The sequence below is a fragment of the Beta vulgaris genome, chromosome 7, assembly GCF_026745355.1.
Source record: "Beta vulgaris subsp. vulgaris cultivar EL10 chromosome 7, EL10.2, whole genome shotgun sequence".
NCBI lineage: Eukaryota > Viridiplantae > Streptophyta > Magnoliopsida > Caryophyllales > Amaranthaceae > Beta > Beta vulgaris.
In genome coordinates this window covers 19,863,365-19,878,046 of record NC_079208.1, presented here as the reverse complement: position 1 = coordinate 19,878,046, position 14,682 = coordinate 19,863,365, and the positions used below count along the sequence as shown (strand labels likewise).

The window sequence follows — 14,682 nt, the reverse complement described above, 5'->3', positions numbered from 1 at the left end:
TAGTGTTACTTATTTTTTTTTTTTTTATCCATAGTGTTACTTATTATATTAGTATTACTTAGAGATGTTACCATATATAAAGTGTTACTTAAAAGTGTTATATTTTATTGAAGTGTTACAATAGGTGTTTGACAGGCTAAAGTCGCATCACCTAATCAAAAATAACCTAAGGTCCACTAACTAGTAGTCAGGGAAGTCAGGATCGAATCCACAGGGAGAAGTTGTACTATTGTATCTGAACTCTAATATTATACTAACAAAATCAGATGAATGGTTGTGTTACTAAGCTAAACAGGTAACAGAATTAAATAAGAAGGTGTAAATATATCAGTAAAGTACTAGAATCATGGATCACTATGCATACAATTCGGGAAATCAAGGATAAACGATAACCACCTAGTAAGTCAATTGTCTAGGGCACACGTAATTTCTCTCGAACATTACCTCCCTCAAAGATCACCCAGCCGCTCTCGCATAGTCAAGGGTCACTTCGCCTAATAATTGAAAGCCTATACGGTATCTCTCCTCTCGAAGTAGATTCAATATTGCAGAAGTAGAAATATAAATCAGGCCTAACTTATAATCCTAGCATGAAGAAACAATCAAAGGAAACAATTGAAATACCAGATAATCAAACTAATCTATCAATCCCTTATTGTATACATAGATCTCCACAATTCTAGATATAGAACTACTCACTCATAATCATGAAATCAATAACAAGAATCATATAAAAACTCATACTTGGAAACATGGCAAATAACTAAGAAAACAAAATAGTTAACAATGGAAGAAATAACAAAGAAGTAAAGAAGAAAGATTACCTAATTATATTGAACTATGAATAAGCAAAAGGTTCGATCTTGAATTGAAATCACAAAGCAATAAATTAAGGTTCTTGAAACCCTCTAGGGAGAAAACTAATAATAAAAACTAGATAGGAGTTAATAATTCTGATTTTTCTATTTATACAAGTCCTAAAACAATAGAAGAAAATCTCGAAAAAAGGGCCCGCAATCATTAAAAATCTCGCGTCTCGCCAGCCGCCCGATCAGGCCAAAGTCGCCCGACAGGATCGGGCTCCAAAGAAGATGATTAAGGCCAAAACCGCCAGACGCCCGATGCAATCGGGCTGACCCGCCCGATGACATCGGGCGGCCTTATGAAATGGGAGGCAGAGTGCTGGAATGGCGCCCGACGTCGGGCCAACTCGCCCGATCGGGCTAAAGACCGAATTACGACAGGGCATAAAACGCCCGATCGGGCCCGCAGCTGAAGCATGGAGAACTGGTATCTCGCCCGATCGGGCTGGGCCGCCCGATCCAATCGGGCCGATCGGCTTATCTTCGTTTTCTTTTCTTTCTTTGCTCAAAGTCCCGGAAATCATCCTCGGGATCTAGAAACTCGGCATCTAACCTCTCTAATCCACTGTGCAATCATGTAAAGTAGGTGATAGCTTCCAAAACCTACAATTCAATACAAAATAGCAAACACACAACTAGATGGAGAGAATTAGTACCAAATGGCTCCTAGAGCACCATAATCACAACTTTTAGCACATAATTAGGGGAGAAAACTCTATATAAAACCATAACATCAAACTCCCCCAAGCTAAACCTTTGCTTGTCCCTAAGCAAAGCACACATGAATATGAATAGAATTTGCTTCACCCCTCAAAGTATGAAACTCAAACATTTTGACCTCAAAAACCTTCAAGCAAGCAAAGTTCAAGTTCAGTTGATCAGATCACTTTTGACTACCAATCACTTAAGCAGATTGTCCGAAATAGCAACCATACATAACTTGCACATCTTGAAAAGGGCTCACCAGGATGTCACTCCTCTCAATTTTTGTGGCGAGCATAAAGTGTGCCCGAACGCTCACCAACCCAACCATAATATCCCTTCCCTCTCACACTCTCATGTGTTTAGAAAAGGTGAAATATCGCTCATCCTACTCAAGTCGACTCGAATAACAAACTTAAACTTCGACTTTGGCACATTGACTCTGTATCATTCCAATAAACATTCAAACAAGTGCTCAAAAGGTCTTTCTGAGGGTTGTAATGGGGCTCGGGTAAAGGTATGGGAATTATTTGGGAATGTGGTGGAAAAGCCCAGAAAAGGGGAGCAATCAACACTTAGAACTAGGTGTGGTAAAACAGCTTCCATGATCTCAATCACATACCCAAAATAATGACCAACTTTAGATTTTTCGAACCAACCAACAATTGTTTCTTTGATAGTTTTCAGCAAAATGTATTGTCCTGGTTTTTACTCGTTTTTCATGACTCGTGACTTCTTGATCCTTTTCATGTGTTATTTTCTATTTTTTTTTTCTTTCTTTTTTTCTTTTTTTTTTTTTTCTTTTATTTCACTTCACTCATGTCATCATAAACATATTAATTCCAATCAACCCGAAAATCAACCACACTAGTTCTATCCTAACAAATGCTCCCCCAAGCTAGGCTTGGGACAATAAACATTGAAAAGGCTCAAGGCGTGTAATGTGGCTTGATATAGATCCAAAGAAACTCATTAGGCTCAGCGGGGCTAGGAGGGAAATGATTCTTTTGTAGAAAATTCTGAGGCCAAAAATCAAAACAATTGAACGCCTCTATCACAGCACAATGTTCAAAGTCATCAGAAATCAACGAGTACAATGCCAAAGTCAAGATAAGAATGATATGAGGAACTAACACACAAGGATAATTCGGACATAAATATGCATCCGAAGGCTCGAATGAATCCTTACAATATAACCAGTCCAAGCATGCAGTTAAAGTAGGTGTTTTATCATCAAAATCTACTCAAGACCAAGGCAATCAAAGATCACATCACAACATCCCAATCACGAATGCCCGATTATCCAGTATAATGAGTTAAATCATTTTTAAAGGCAAAGTTTGGGGCACAGGGAAGCAATTTCACTATTCATGTTCAACTCGTTTTTTGTTTTTTTCAGCAATATTTCATTTTTTGTTGTTTTGTTTTTTTTTTTTTATGAAAAGAAAAAGTTAACCAATTAACTAGCTTAACTAACCTAAGAACACAACACTAACCTACCTAAAAAGCAATAATAGTGAGAGGGGTACTTACAGAAATCCTCCCCCAAGCTGAACGAGGCAATGACCTCATTGCACAAGAGGAAGGGGAAGCATGGATATCAGTCATCCATGTGCACGTCCTCACTAGCATCATCTCCATCCACCTCATTGCCGGGCTGACTGTAGCTCGGGTTCCACGTATACCACGAAGGATGTGCATCATGCTCAGCAATGCGATGCAAGCGGCAGTTCTCGTCATACATCGAGTACAAAGCCAGGTGTTGATCGTTGGCTAGTGTATCGACCCGCTGACTAAGATTCTGGAGAAGAACACCATTGGCATCAACCTGCTGGCTGATACCTTGGATAGCCGCTGTATTGGCTGTAATGCCAGTATCCATGCGGTGAAGCAGGGTCATCATTTCCTGAAAATCAAAGGAAGGAGGAGCAGTAGAATATGGGGGAGGGGGAGCATCAGAAGATGAGGGGATATCCTCAACATGGGGGCGACGATAATATGTACGCTCAGGGATCTCGGGGCGGGGGGTGGGAAAGTCAGAACCTGCAATGGGAAGGTGATAGTGAGGTTGGCCAGGTTTGATTTTGGCCAAAGGGCTGGGCAGGTCAATGGAACGCATTCCGTTAATTTGCCACTTGTATGTGTCCCCACCCCGTTCTAACCAATGCAGGCGAGTGAGATAGGCATAGTCCAAGAGGGTAGGGCCTAAGGCTGGCTGATACTGGGTCTCGTCAAAGTCTGGAATGGCCCTAGCAAAAAGAGTGACTAGCCCCCCGTTCACGATGGGCCGAGAGGAGAACGTCCCGTCGGCGCGCCTCTTAGGGTATGTGGTGGCAATACGCTCCATTTGGAGCGCAACATGGTGAGGGATGTTGTAGTGGAAACGGCGGGGAGTGCCCCGATACATGTAGCTGCCTATGAGATAAAGCTCATCCCCGCGAATGAGCTGCCCCTCAACCCTCCCAAACAAGGTCTTAGACATGAAACGAACCCAAATTTTGAAGATGGGTTGGTGTATATACCTAGCATGACAGTGTTGCAAGGTAAAATCTGTTTCATCCCCCGTTATAGCATAGTAGACATCCCTGTGATGATAGTCAGGTGGATGCCCAATTTCCCCCCGGTTGGAACACGGAGTATGCGAGCAAACTCCGGCAGGGTGAGGGTGAAGTCCCTATTTAACAGCCTATAGGAAACATGTGAGATTGGTCCGGAACGAGGGTGAGTCACATTCAAGCTACTATAAAATTCATACACAAGCACGGGATAGGTATTGACATGAACAGTATAAAAGGGTTCCATACCAATGATTTTCATGAATTCCTTAAATTCATTATGAATGCCCAATTTATCCAAGAATTCAATATCGAGAAATGTGGTAGGACTTACCTCGCGCCCCTTGAGGCGCTGAAATCGTTCCCTCTGTTCTTCCGTGGAGAAGATGACGTCCGGGAAAGTCTCATCTCTGGGAATTTCCGGTGGTGGTGGTGGTGGTTGGGACCCCGTGGTAGATCTTCGTCGCCTTGTGAACATTATGCTAAGATATGCAAAAATATCAACCCTTCAACTCACTCTTTAATGGGGAAAAGATGGGAAGACTTGAAGCACTCAAATCCTCACTTTAATGGTGGAAGAAAAAAAAATGGAGAAAAAGATGAAGGAGAGAGATAGAGTGGGAAAAAAAGTGAAGAAAGTAGGATGAGAGATGAGTAGAAAGTGATAGGAGAGAAAAATTGGTAAGAATTTGAAGATTTGAAGGAGGGTCTTCAATGGTGGAAAGGGGTTTGGAGAAGAAGATGGGAGAATTAGGGGGTTAGGGTTTGGAAGAGAGAGAAAATGTGAGAGGAAGTGAGTGAAAAGAAGGGGAAAATCCCCTTTATTTTGCCAGCCGGACCCCGAGCCCGATCGGGCGAGCTCGCCCGACGCCATCGGGCGTCCCTTTTTTTTTAAACTTTTTCTGAGTTTGGTTGCGCGCCCGATCGGGCTGGATCGCCCGATCCTATCGGGCTTCTGGCTTCTTTTTCCTTTAAAGAATGATGGTTGCGGGCCCGATCGGGTGTCCACGCCCGATCGGGCGATATTTTTTCGTCTTCTCAATTTGTTGCGCGACCGATCGGGTGTCCACGCCCGATCGGGCGTTTTTGTCGAAAAAATTGTGACGGTGTTTCGCCCGATCGGGTGGGATGGCCCGATGGGATCGGGCGACGCACTTTTCCTTTGTTTTTCGAATTTTCGTTGCGCGCCCGATCGGGCAGCCTCGCCCGATGGCTTCGGGCGGTACCCAGTGAGCTCTGTCTCGTATTTTTTTTTTCTTTTGGTAGGCACTCCTGCACACATGTAACCTGAAGAGGGATATCAGTACCCTCTCACTCTCTCACCAAACTACAAAAAATGAACAAAGTAAAAAAATCAAAACTAATAAAATCTAGAAAAAACTACGAAATCAAAAGAAGGAAATCGGGTTGCCTCCCGATTAGCGCTGGTTTATAAAGGTCCCGCACGACCATAATGCTTCATCCCTCAAACAGAAGGGGAGGGGGGTTGAAGGTATAACTCCTCCACAGATCCAACAGGGATTCCGGTATAGTACAACTTCAGACGTTGTCCATTAACTTTGAATTTCTCCCTGTTACATTCATCACCTCAATAGAACCAAACTTGTTAGTGTTAGTGACAGAAAAAGGACCAGACCACCTAGATTTCAACTTACCAGGAAAAGCTTAGTCTAGAGTTGTATAGTAAAACCTTGTCACCAATATTGAACTCCCTACTCAGAATTTTCTTATCATGCCATCTCTTAGTGCGCTCTTTGTAGAGCCGCGAACTATCATAAGCATTTAGTCTAAGTTCATCAAGCTCATTAATCTGCAGTAAACGCTTCTCTCCGGCCAATTTGGCATCAAGGTTCAACTCTTTAACCGCCCAAAAAGCCTTATACTCTAGTTCGACAGGTAGGTGGCATGCTTTTCCATAGACTAGGCGATAAGGGGTGGTACCAATAGGGGTCTTAAAAGCAGTTCTATAAGCCCATAAGGTGTCATCTAACTTATCACTCCAATCTTTTCTCGATTTAGCTACCACTTTCTCCAAAATAGACTTTATTTTCCGGTTAGACACTTCTACTTGCCCACTTGTCTGAGGGTGGTATGCTAGGCCAGTCCTATGGTAGACACCATACTTTTTGAGTAGGGCTTCAAAGGTTCTTTTGTGAAAGTGGGATCCCCCATCACTAATGACAACTCTTGGTACCCCAAACCGTGGAAAGATAATCTTTTTGAACATTTTCATGACAACCTTAGAGTCATTGGTCGGTGATGCAATAGCTTCTACCCACTTAGAGACATAGTCAACAGCAACAAGTATGAAATTGTTGCCTGAGGAAGAGGGAAAAGGACCCATAAAATCAATACCCCACACATCAAATAGTTCAACTTCTAGGATGGGTGTTTGGGGCATCTCATGTCTACGGGAAATATTTCCTGTTCGTTGGCATGCATCACAAGACTTAACAAACATACTAGCATCATGAAAAAGTGTTGGCCAATAAAAACCAGATTGAAGTACCTTTGCTACTGTTTTGGAAGGCCCAGCATGGCCTCCACATGGAAGGGAGTGAGAGTGCTTCAGAATGTCATGCACCTCCCACTCTGGGATACATCGCCTGATATAGTGTCAGCACAGAGCTTGTAAAGCAGAGGGTCATCCCAGAAGAATTGTTTGGCATCATGGAGAAATTTCTTCTCTGTGGTAGCTCAGCTCTGGAGGGGTTTGTCCACTCACACAAAAGTTGGCGAAGTCCGCATACCACGGGGTAACAGAAGTGACTGCCAGGAGCTTATCATCAGGAAAGGAGTCGTCAATGGGAAGACCTTCTTCCATATCTGCATACTGCAATCGGGACAAATGGTCAGCTACTACATTTTCTGCACCCTTTTTATCTCTGATCTCCAAGTCGAATTCTTGGAGCAGCAAAATCCACCGAATGAGTCGAGGCTTGGCCTCCTTTTTGGCGAGAAGGTACTTCAATGCAGCATGATCAGTGTAGACAATGACTTTAGACCCAAGCAGATAGGTCCTGAACTTGTCCAATGCATAGACCACAGCTAGCAGCTCTTTCTCTGTAGTGGCATAATTGACTTGAGCTTCATCGAGTGTCTTGCTAGCATAGTAGATGGCATGGAGGATGTTGTCTTTTCTCTGACCAAGGACAGCTCCCACAGCATAATCACTGGCATCACACATAATCTCAAATGGGAGGGTCCAATCTGGAGATCGGATGATAGGAGCAGTAATCAAAGCTTGCTTAATCCTGTTAAAAGACACTAGACACTCATCAGTAAACAGGAACGGGGCATCCTTGAGGAGCAACTGAGTAAGTGGTTTAGCAATTTTAGAGAAGTCCTTGATAAAGCGGCGTAAAATCCCGCATGACCAAGAAAACCTCTAACACCCTTAACATTCACAGGAGGGGGTAATTGCTCAATCACTTGAATTTTTGCTTTGTCCACCTGGATGCCTCGTTCAGAAATAATATGACCAAGTACCACTCCTTCAGTAACCATGAAGTGGCACTTCTCCCAGTTCAAGACAAGGTGGACATCCTCACATCTTTTCAGTACTTTAGTCAAATTCAGCAAACATGCATCAAAATCAATGCCATACACACTAAAGTCATCCATAAATACTTCCATGATGGACTCAATAAATTCAGAAAATATGGCCATCATACAACGTTGGAAAGTAGCAGGGGCATTACATAGGCCAAAGGGCATCCTTCTATAGCAAAGGTACCATAAGGACATGTAAAGGTGGTCTTCTCCTGGTCATCTGGGTGGATAGGGATTTGGAAGAAACCAGAATAGCCATCTAGATAACAGAAATGAGAATGACAAGCTAGACGTTCCAACATCTGATCAATGAAGGGAAGGGGAAAATAGTCTTTCTTGTGGCAACATTTAATTTCCTATAGTCAATGCACATACGCCACCCAGTAACTACTCTTGTAGCAATTAATTCATTTTTCTCATTTTTAACTACAGTAGTACCACCCTTTTTAGGAACCACTTGAACTGGACTCACCCACTTAGAATCAGAAATAGGATAGATAATCCCAGCATCAAGCAATTTCATAACCTCCTTTTTGACAACTTCCTGCATATTCGGGTTCAAACGACGCTGACCTTGTATACTAGGACGATGATCATCCTCAAGATGGATTTTATGCATGCAAAAGTCAGGGCTTATGCCTTTCAAATCATCAATGTTATATCCAATTGCCTTTTTATGTTGTCGCAAAACAGAAAAAGTTGAGACATTTGACCATCATTTAATGCAGCACTAACAATCACAGGGCAATTTTCAGAATCATCCAGAAAAGCATACCGCAGAGAAGGGGGAAGGGGTTTCAGTTCAGGTTTCTTTACCTCTACCGGTGGAGTAGCACATACTAACCGTTCATCCTCATGAGTGGTAGTACCATCAAGCTCGACACAGGTAAAAGCTGCTTCCCAAGCATCCGCTTCAGTAGTCCGGATAATATCACACCTGTGGAAGAGTAAAACAAAGCAAAGCCTCCAGTGGATCCCGCATAAGGGATTGAGGCATGTCATCATTAACCAGCACATCAATGACATCTATTCTGTAACAGGCTTCCTCTAGCATGGGACTTTTCAAAGCATTGGTCAAACTAAAAGTTACCTTATCATCCCCCACAGTCAAAGTTAATTTCCCATTTTTTACATCTATGACAGCTCCAGCAGTATGAAGGAATGGTCTCCCTAAAATGATTGGGATTTGAGTATCCTCTTCCATGTCAAGCACAACAAAATCCACAGGAATGTAAAATTTACCTACCCTCACAGGAACGTCCTCTAAGATACCTAGGGGGTATTTAACAGAACGGTCAGCCATTTGAAGAGTAATGTTGGTACATTTTAAATCTCCCATGTCAAGCTTTTTACAAACAGTCAAGGGCATGACACTAACACTAGCACCTAGATCACATAAGGCTTTGTCAATAAATATGGTGCCAATATTACAAGGGATGGAGAAACTCCCCGGATCTTTCAATTTAGGGGGGGATTGATTTTGTAAAAGAGCACTACATTCTTCAGTAAAGGCAACAGTTTCTACTGCATTAAAGCTCTTTTCCTAGTCAAAATTTCCTTCAAAAATTTAGCATATGCAGGTACTTGAGTAATGAGTTCAGTAAATGGAACAGTTACCTGAAGATTTTTCACTACCTCCATAAACTTACCAAGTTGTGTGATCCAGCTTATTCCTTGATAGACGAGTGGGAAAGGAACCTTGATCGCAGGAGTGGTTGAGGGACTGTTTTCAGGTACTGTCTGCTTCTCTGCATTTGTGTTGGTGGTAGCCTCAGGAGCTGACGAAGTTTCAGTTATGTCTGCATTTTTTTCTGACTCAACCGGACCATCCTTAGGCATTGGGGGACCATCATAATGTGTCCACTCCTAAGAGTGATGGCGTTGGCAGTGTCCCTTGGTTGCATGATTGTGAAGGTAAGGCCCCAGGTGGCCTACTAGCAGAAGAACTAGCCAACTGAGCTAGTTGAGTTCCAACATCTTGTTATGCGTGCCCAAATTTTCCAGTTGAGCTTTTGTGTCAGCTTGAAAAGCATTGAACCCCTTCTGCATCTGGAACATCATATTCTTCAACTCTGTCATGGCTGGGTCAGCAGGAGGAGCAGGCTGTGGAGGTGCTTGATTTCTCTGAAAACCAGGTGGAGCTTGTTGTGAAGGTTGGTATTGTTGACCCTGTTGTTGAGGTGGATATGGTTGTTGGGTTGAGGGTTCAACACATTAGTACTCCTATATGAGAGGTTGGGATGTGTCTTAACCCAGGATTGTAGGTGTGGAATAGGGGTTGAATTGGTTCCTAGGTTGTGATTGGAAAGCATTGACAGCCTCACAGTTATTTCCCAGCGCAGGACACTCTTGAGAGTTGTGCCCAGATATTCCACAAGCATCACATACATGCACATTATAGTTAGAAGCACTAGCCATCGCATTAACACTCATATGGGAGGAATCATTACCTAACTTCAGGGAGTCAATTTTCTGAGTTAGAGTAGCTAGTTGCCCAGACAGTAGAGAAATGGCTTCAACATCATGTTTACCACCTTTTTCAAAGAGGAACGAATGGTAGAGGCTTGATTAGATGCTAGCTTCTCCAAAAGTTCATACCCTTCCTCAATTGCTTTATCCATGAAGAACCCACCAGATGCTCCATCAATTACCCGTCGTGTATCTGCATCAACTCTAGTGTAGAAAATCTGACACAAGTACCACTGGTCCAACCCATGATGAGGACATAGACGCTGCAGATCCTTGAACCGCTCCCAAGCTTCATATAGAGATTCACCAGGATCTTGGGTGAAAGTAACTATGGCATGTCTCATATCTGCAGTTTTCTGGTAAGGGTACCACTTGATGAGGAAAATCTTGGAAAGTTCTGGCCAGGTGGTGATGGTGGAAGGCAGCTTGTTATACCAGAACAAAGCTTTATCGCGCAGAGAGAAACCAAATAGAAGGAGTTCATCTCATCAGGAGTAACACCAGCTTGCTTCTGAGTAGCACAACACTGTAAAAATCTCTGCAGATGCTGATTTGGGTCTTCAGATGGTAACCCAGCGAACTGATTGTTCTGAACCATATTCAAAACATGAGACTTGATCTCAAAATTTGTAGCAGCAATAGTGGGCATCCGTACCCCAGTAGGCACGTTATCAGGAGATGGTTGCGCATAATCTCTAAGGTTCGAGTAACATTCTCACCCATGTTGACAGTAATAGGTGAGGTGGGGTTTTCTTGTGTGGGGAAGTGGTGGAGATGGTGTTTTTGGGAGGGTGTCCCTGCAGACAGCTTAGCTTGCTTAGTTTTCTTTCTGAGTCTACGAGCGGTCTTTTCAATCTCTGGATCGAACGGGATGAGATTTGGAGATTTCAATTTCCTGCTCATACACCAAAAACACTAAAACAAACGTGAGATGCTCCAAAGAACAGGTGTTCTTCAGAGTAGAGGTTAGTTTAATACTATAATTCAGACAAAATAAAATAAACCGTCTCCCCGGCAACGGCGCCAAAATTTGACAGGCTAAAGTCGCATCACCTAATCAAAAATAACCTAAGGTCCACTAACTAGTAGTCAGGGAAGTCAGGATCGAATCCACAGGGAGAAGTTTACTATTGTATCTGAACTCTAATATTATACTAACAAAATCAGATGAATGGTTGTGTTACTAAGCTAAACAGGTAACAGAATTAAATAAGAAGGTGTAAATATATCAGTAAAGTACTAGAATCATGGATCACTATGCATACAATTCGGGAAATCAAGGATAAACGATAACCACCTAGTAAGTCAATTGTCTAGGGCACAGTAATTTCTCTCGAACATTACCTCCCTCAAAGATCACCCAGCCGCTCTCGCATAGTCAAGGGTCACTTCGCCTAATAATTGAAAGCCTATACGGTATCTCTCCTCTCGAAGTAGATTCATATTGCAGAAGTAGAAATATAAATCAGGCCTAACTTATAATCCTAGCATGAAGAATACAATCAAAGGAAACAATTGAAATACCAGATAATCAAACTAATCTATCAATCCCTTATTGTATACATAGATCTCCACAATTCTAGATATAGAACTACTCACTCATAATCATGAAATCAATAACAAGAATCATATAAAAACTCATACTTGAAACATGGCAAATAACTAAGAAACAAAAATAGTTAACAATGGAAGAAATAACAAAGAAGTAAAGAAGAAAGATTACCAATTATATTGAACTATGAATAAGCAAAAGGTTTGATCTTGAATTGAAATCACAAAGCAATAAATTAAGGTTCTTGAAACCTCTAAGAAAAACTAATAATAAAAACTAGATAGGAGTTAATAATTCTGATTTTTCTATTTATACAAGCCCTAAAACAATAGAAGAAAATCTCGAAAAAAGGGCCCGCAATCATTAAAAATCTCGCGTCTCGCCAGCCGCCCGATCGGGCCAAAGTCGCCCGACAGGATCGGGCTCCAAAGAAGATGATTAAGGCCAAAACCGCCAGACGCCCGATGCAATCGGGCTGACCCGCCCGATGACATCGGGCGGCCTTATGAAATGGGAGGCAGAGTGCTGGAATGGCGCCCGACGTCGGGCCAACTCGCCCGATCGGGCTAAAGACCGAATTACGACAGGGCATAAAACGCCCGATCGGGCCCGCAGCTGAAGCATGGAGAACTGGTATCTCGCCCGATCGGGCTGGGCCGCCCGATCCTATCGGGCCGATCGGGCTTATCTTCGTTTTCTTTTCTTTCTTTGCTCAAAGTCCCGGAAATCATCCTCGGGATCTAGAAACTCGGCATCTAACCTCTCTAATCCACTGTGCAATCATGTAAAGTAGGTGATAGCTTCCAAAACCTACAATTCAATACAAAATAGCAAACCACAAATAGATGGAGAGAATTAGTACCAAATGGCTCCTAAGAGCACCATAATCACAACTTATAGCACATAATTAGGGGAGAAAACTCTATATAAAACCATAACATCAGTGTTACAAAAAACTAAAGTGTTACATGTATAGTCAAGAAAATTGACACTTTAAAAAGTGTTACCAATATGTGTTACTTAAAGTCAATTATGTAGTAGTGAATTATCGATGTGATCCTGAAAAAAATGGCTATCGAGACAACTAATTACCAAATCAACTTAGCTAATGCCACTTCTAATATTGCATTACAGCATGATCACATTCATTAATTGAAATAATTGCATATCCCCCATAAGGTGAAGTTGTCACCAGATCACAATACCAACACAACACACAACAATCCATATAACATATTAGTAAAAACCTAGCCTCCCCTGTCCTTTTCTCTCTCTAAAACCCTAGCCTCCCTTACCCCTTCTTCATCATTTAGGGGCTGCCATGGATGTTTTCATCCATGGTAGGCCCCTTTTTCCCTTTAATTTTCAGTTTTTAGTTCATTTTCTTATTTTGTTCAATAAATTAGTATCTCTTTATGAGATTTTCTCAAACCCTTTTATGGGGTTTTTAGTCTTTGTTTTGGAAATCTCCTTCTCCCCTATGGGAGTTGTGAGTATGGTTCTTTTGTTTTTAGGTATGAGAAATTATTCTCATTGGTTGAAGTTCGAGATTCAACATGAAGAATTAGGGTTTCACAACTTCTGTAAAATTATGGAAGACTATTGGAGTACGTTCATCCCAAAATTTCCGCATCTGCAGATCGTATGCCGAACCAGAGCGAACTCACAGATTGCATTGCTTCAGATGAAGATTTTTATTAAGGCAAAATTAAGTCAAATCTGCGATGTTTACATTTCTAGGGTGATATGTATTTCTATTAGAATTTTATGTTTTTTCAGAAATGACTTGTAAGTGCCGTTTGGCGAAATATTAATGAAATCCCTTTTCTTTCTTTCAAAAAAAAAAAAAACCCATATAACATATTACCGCCACCACCATAACACCAAAACAGCTAAACAACAAGAACTTGCACAAGGCATAACTCCTAGTATACAACTCCAAATCACACAATTCTTGAGCCTAAATTCATTAGCTCGTCAAGCTCTACGACTTTCATGAAGTAACCAAGGTCTAAAAACCGACAGAATCATTGAGAAAAAAGCCAAAACAGTAGCTGCGTGCAAAACAGAACAAACAATCCACATATAACAATAATTTTAGAGTAAACTTTAGAGACAATAATTTCACAAATCCAACTCGATAATACATCAACTAAGTCGAATTAAACATGAAACACAAACCAATTATACCAATTTCGCATAGTAGGAATTTCCCCCAATTCGATTTTGTTATGAACCCTAATTTATAAAACCCCAAATTCTGAAAATAAATCACCAAATATGAAAATAAAACTTAATATTATTACTTACTTGATTAGGGGAAGTAATAAGGATGAAACTACACTATAAAAGACCCGAAAACTGCTCCTTGCTCCGATTTTCGTCTCGGAATCCGCAAGCCCAAGAACTAATTCCTCTCTGTCAAACTAACGAACCAAAGATGAAGATGGAGATGATGGATCGGGGTTGATGTAGTGATGGTTGGTAAATTATTTTTTTTTGAAGGTTTAATGGTTGATGGGAGAAATTGAATAATATGAAGAAAGATGGTGTCGTGGTTTTAGATACCAAACTACTGCACTACTCTTCTTTCCTTTGTTTTTTTTTTTTTTTTTCTACTTGCTCTCTTCTTATAATACTATATGATAGGTATTGGGTACTTAACTTACCCTAGTAAATTTAGGAAATTTGTTTTTGACCACGTCAAAGATAAAGTCAAAGCTAGTAAAAATTTATATTGTTAATAAAAGAAATTTGAAATCATTTTCATTAAATAAATTAATACAGATAATTATTGAACGGGTATAAAAATACGGGTTGATACATCCTCCCTTGAGTTAGTACCCTATCTTGGACAAAGAGGTCCAATCAATACAAAATTTTTTCATTTCAAATATTACCGTACTTAATTCCCAAGGTAGACCAACTAGCTATGTTGGCTTTAAAGTGAGAGATAAGAAGTAATCAAAACACCATATCCAACAACACG

The 14,682-nt window shown here is 41.2% G+C and overlaps 1 non-coding gene across 1 annotated transcript; it reads left to right on the top strand.

The window, feature by feature from the left end:
- The first annotated feature begins 10,381 nt into the window (after positions 1-10,381).
- Positions 10,382-10,488, top strand: LOC125492193 (small nucleolar RNA R71). The gene has a single exon (XR_007268637.1). It is a non-coding gene; the product is annotated as a small nucleolar RNA R71 (small nucleolar RNA).
- Positions 10,489-14,682: the final 4,194 nt, after the last annotated feature.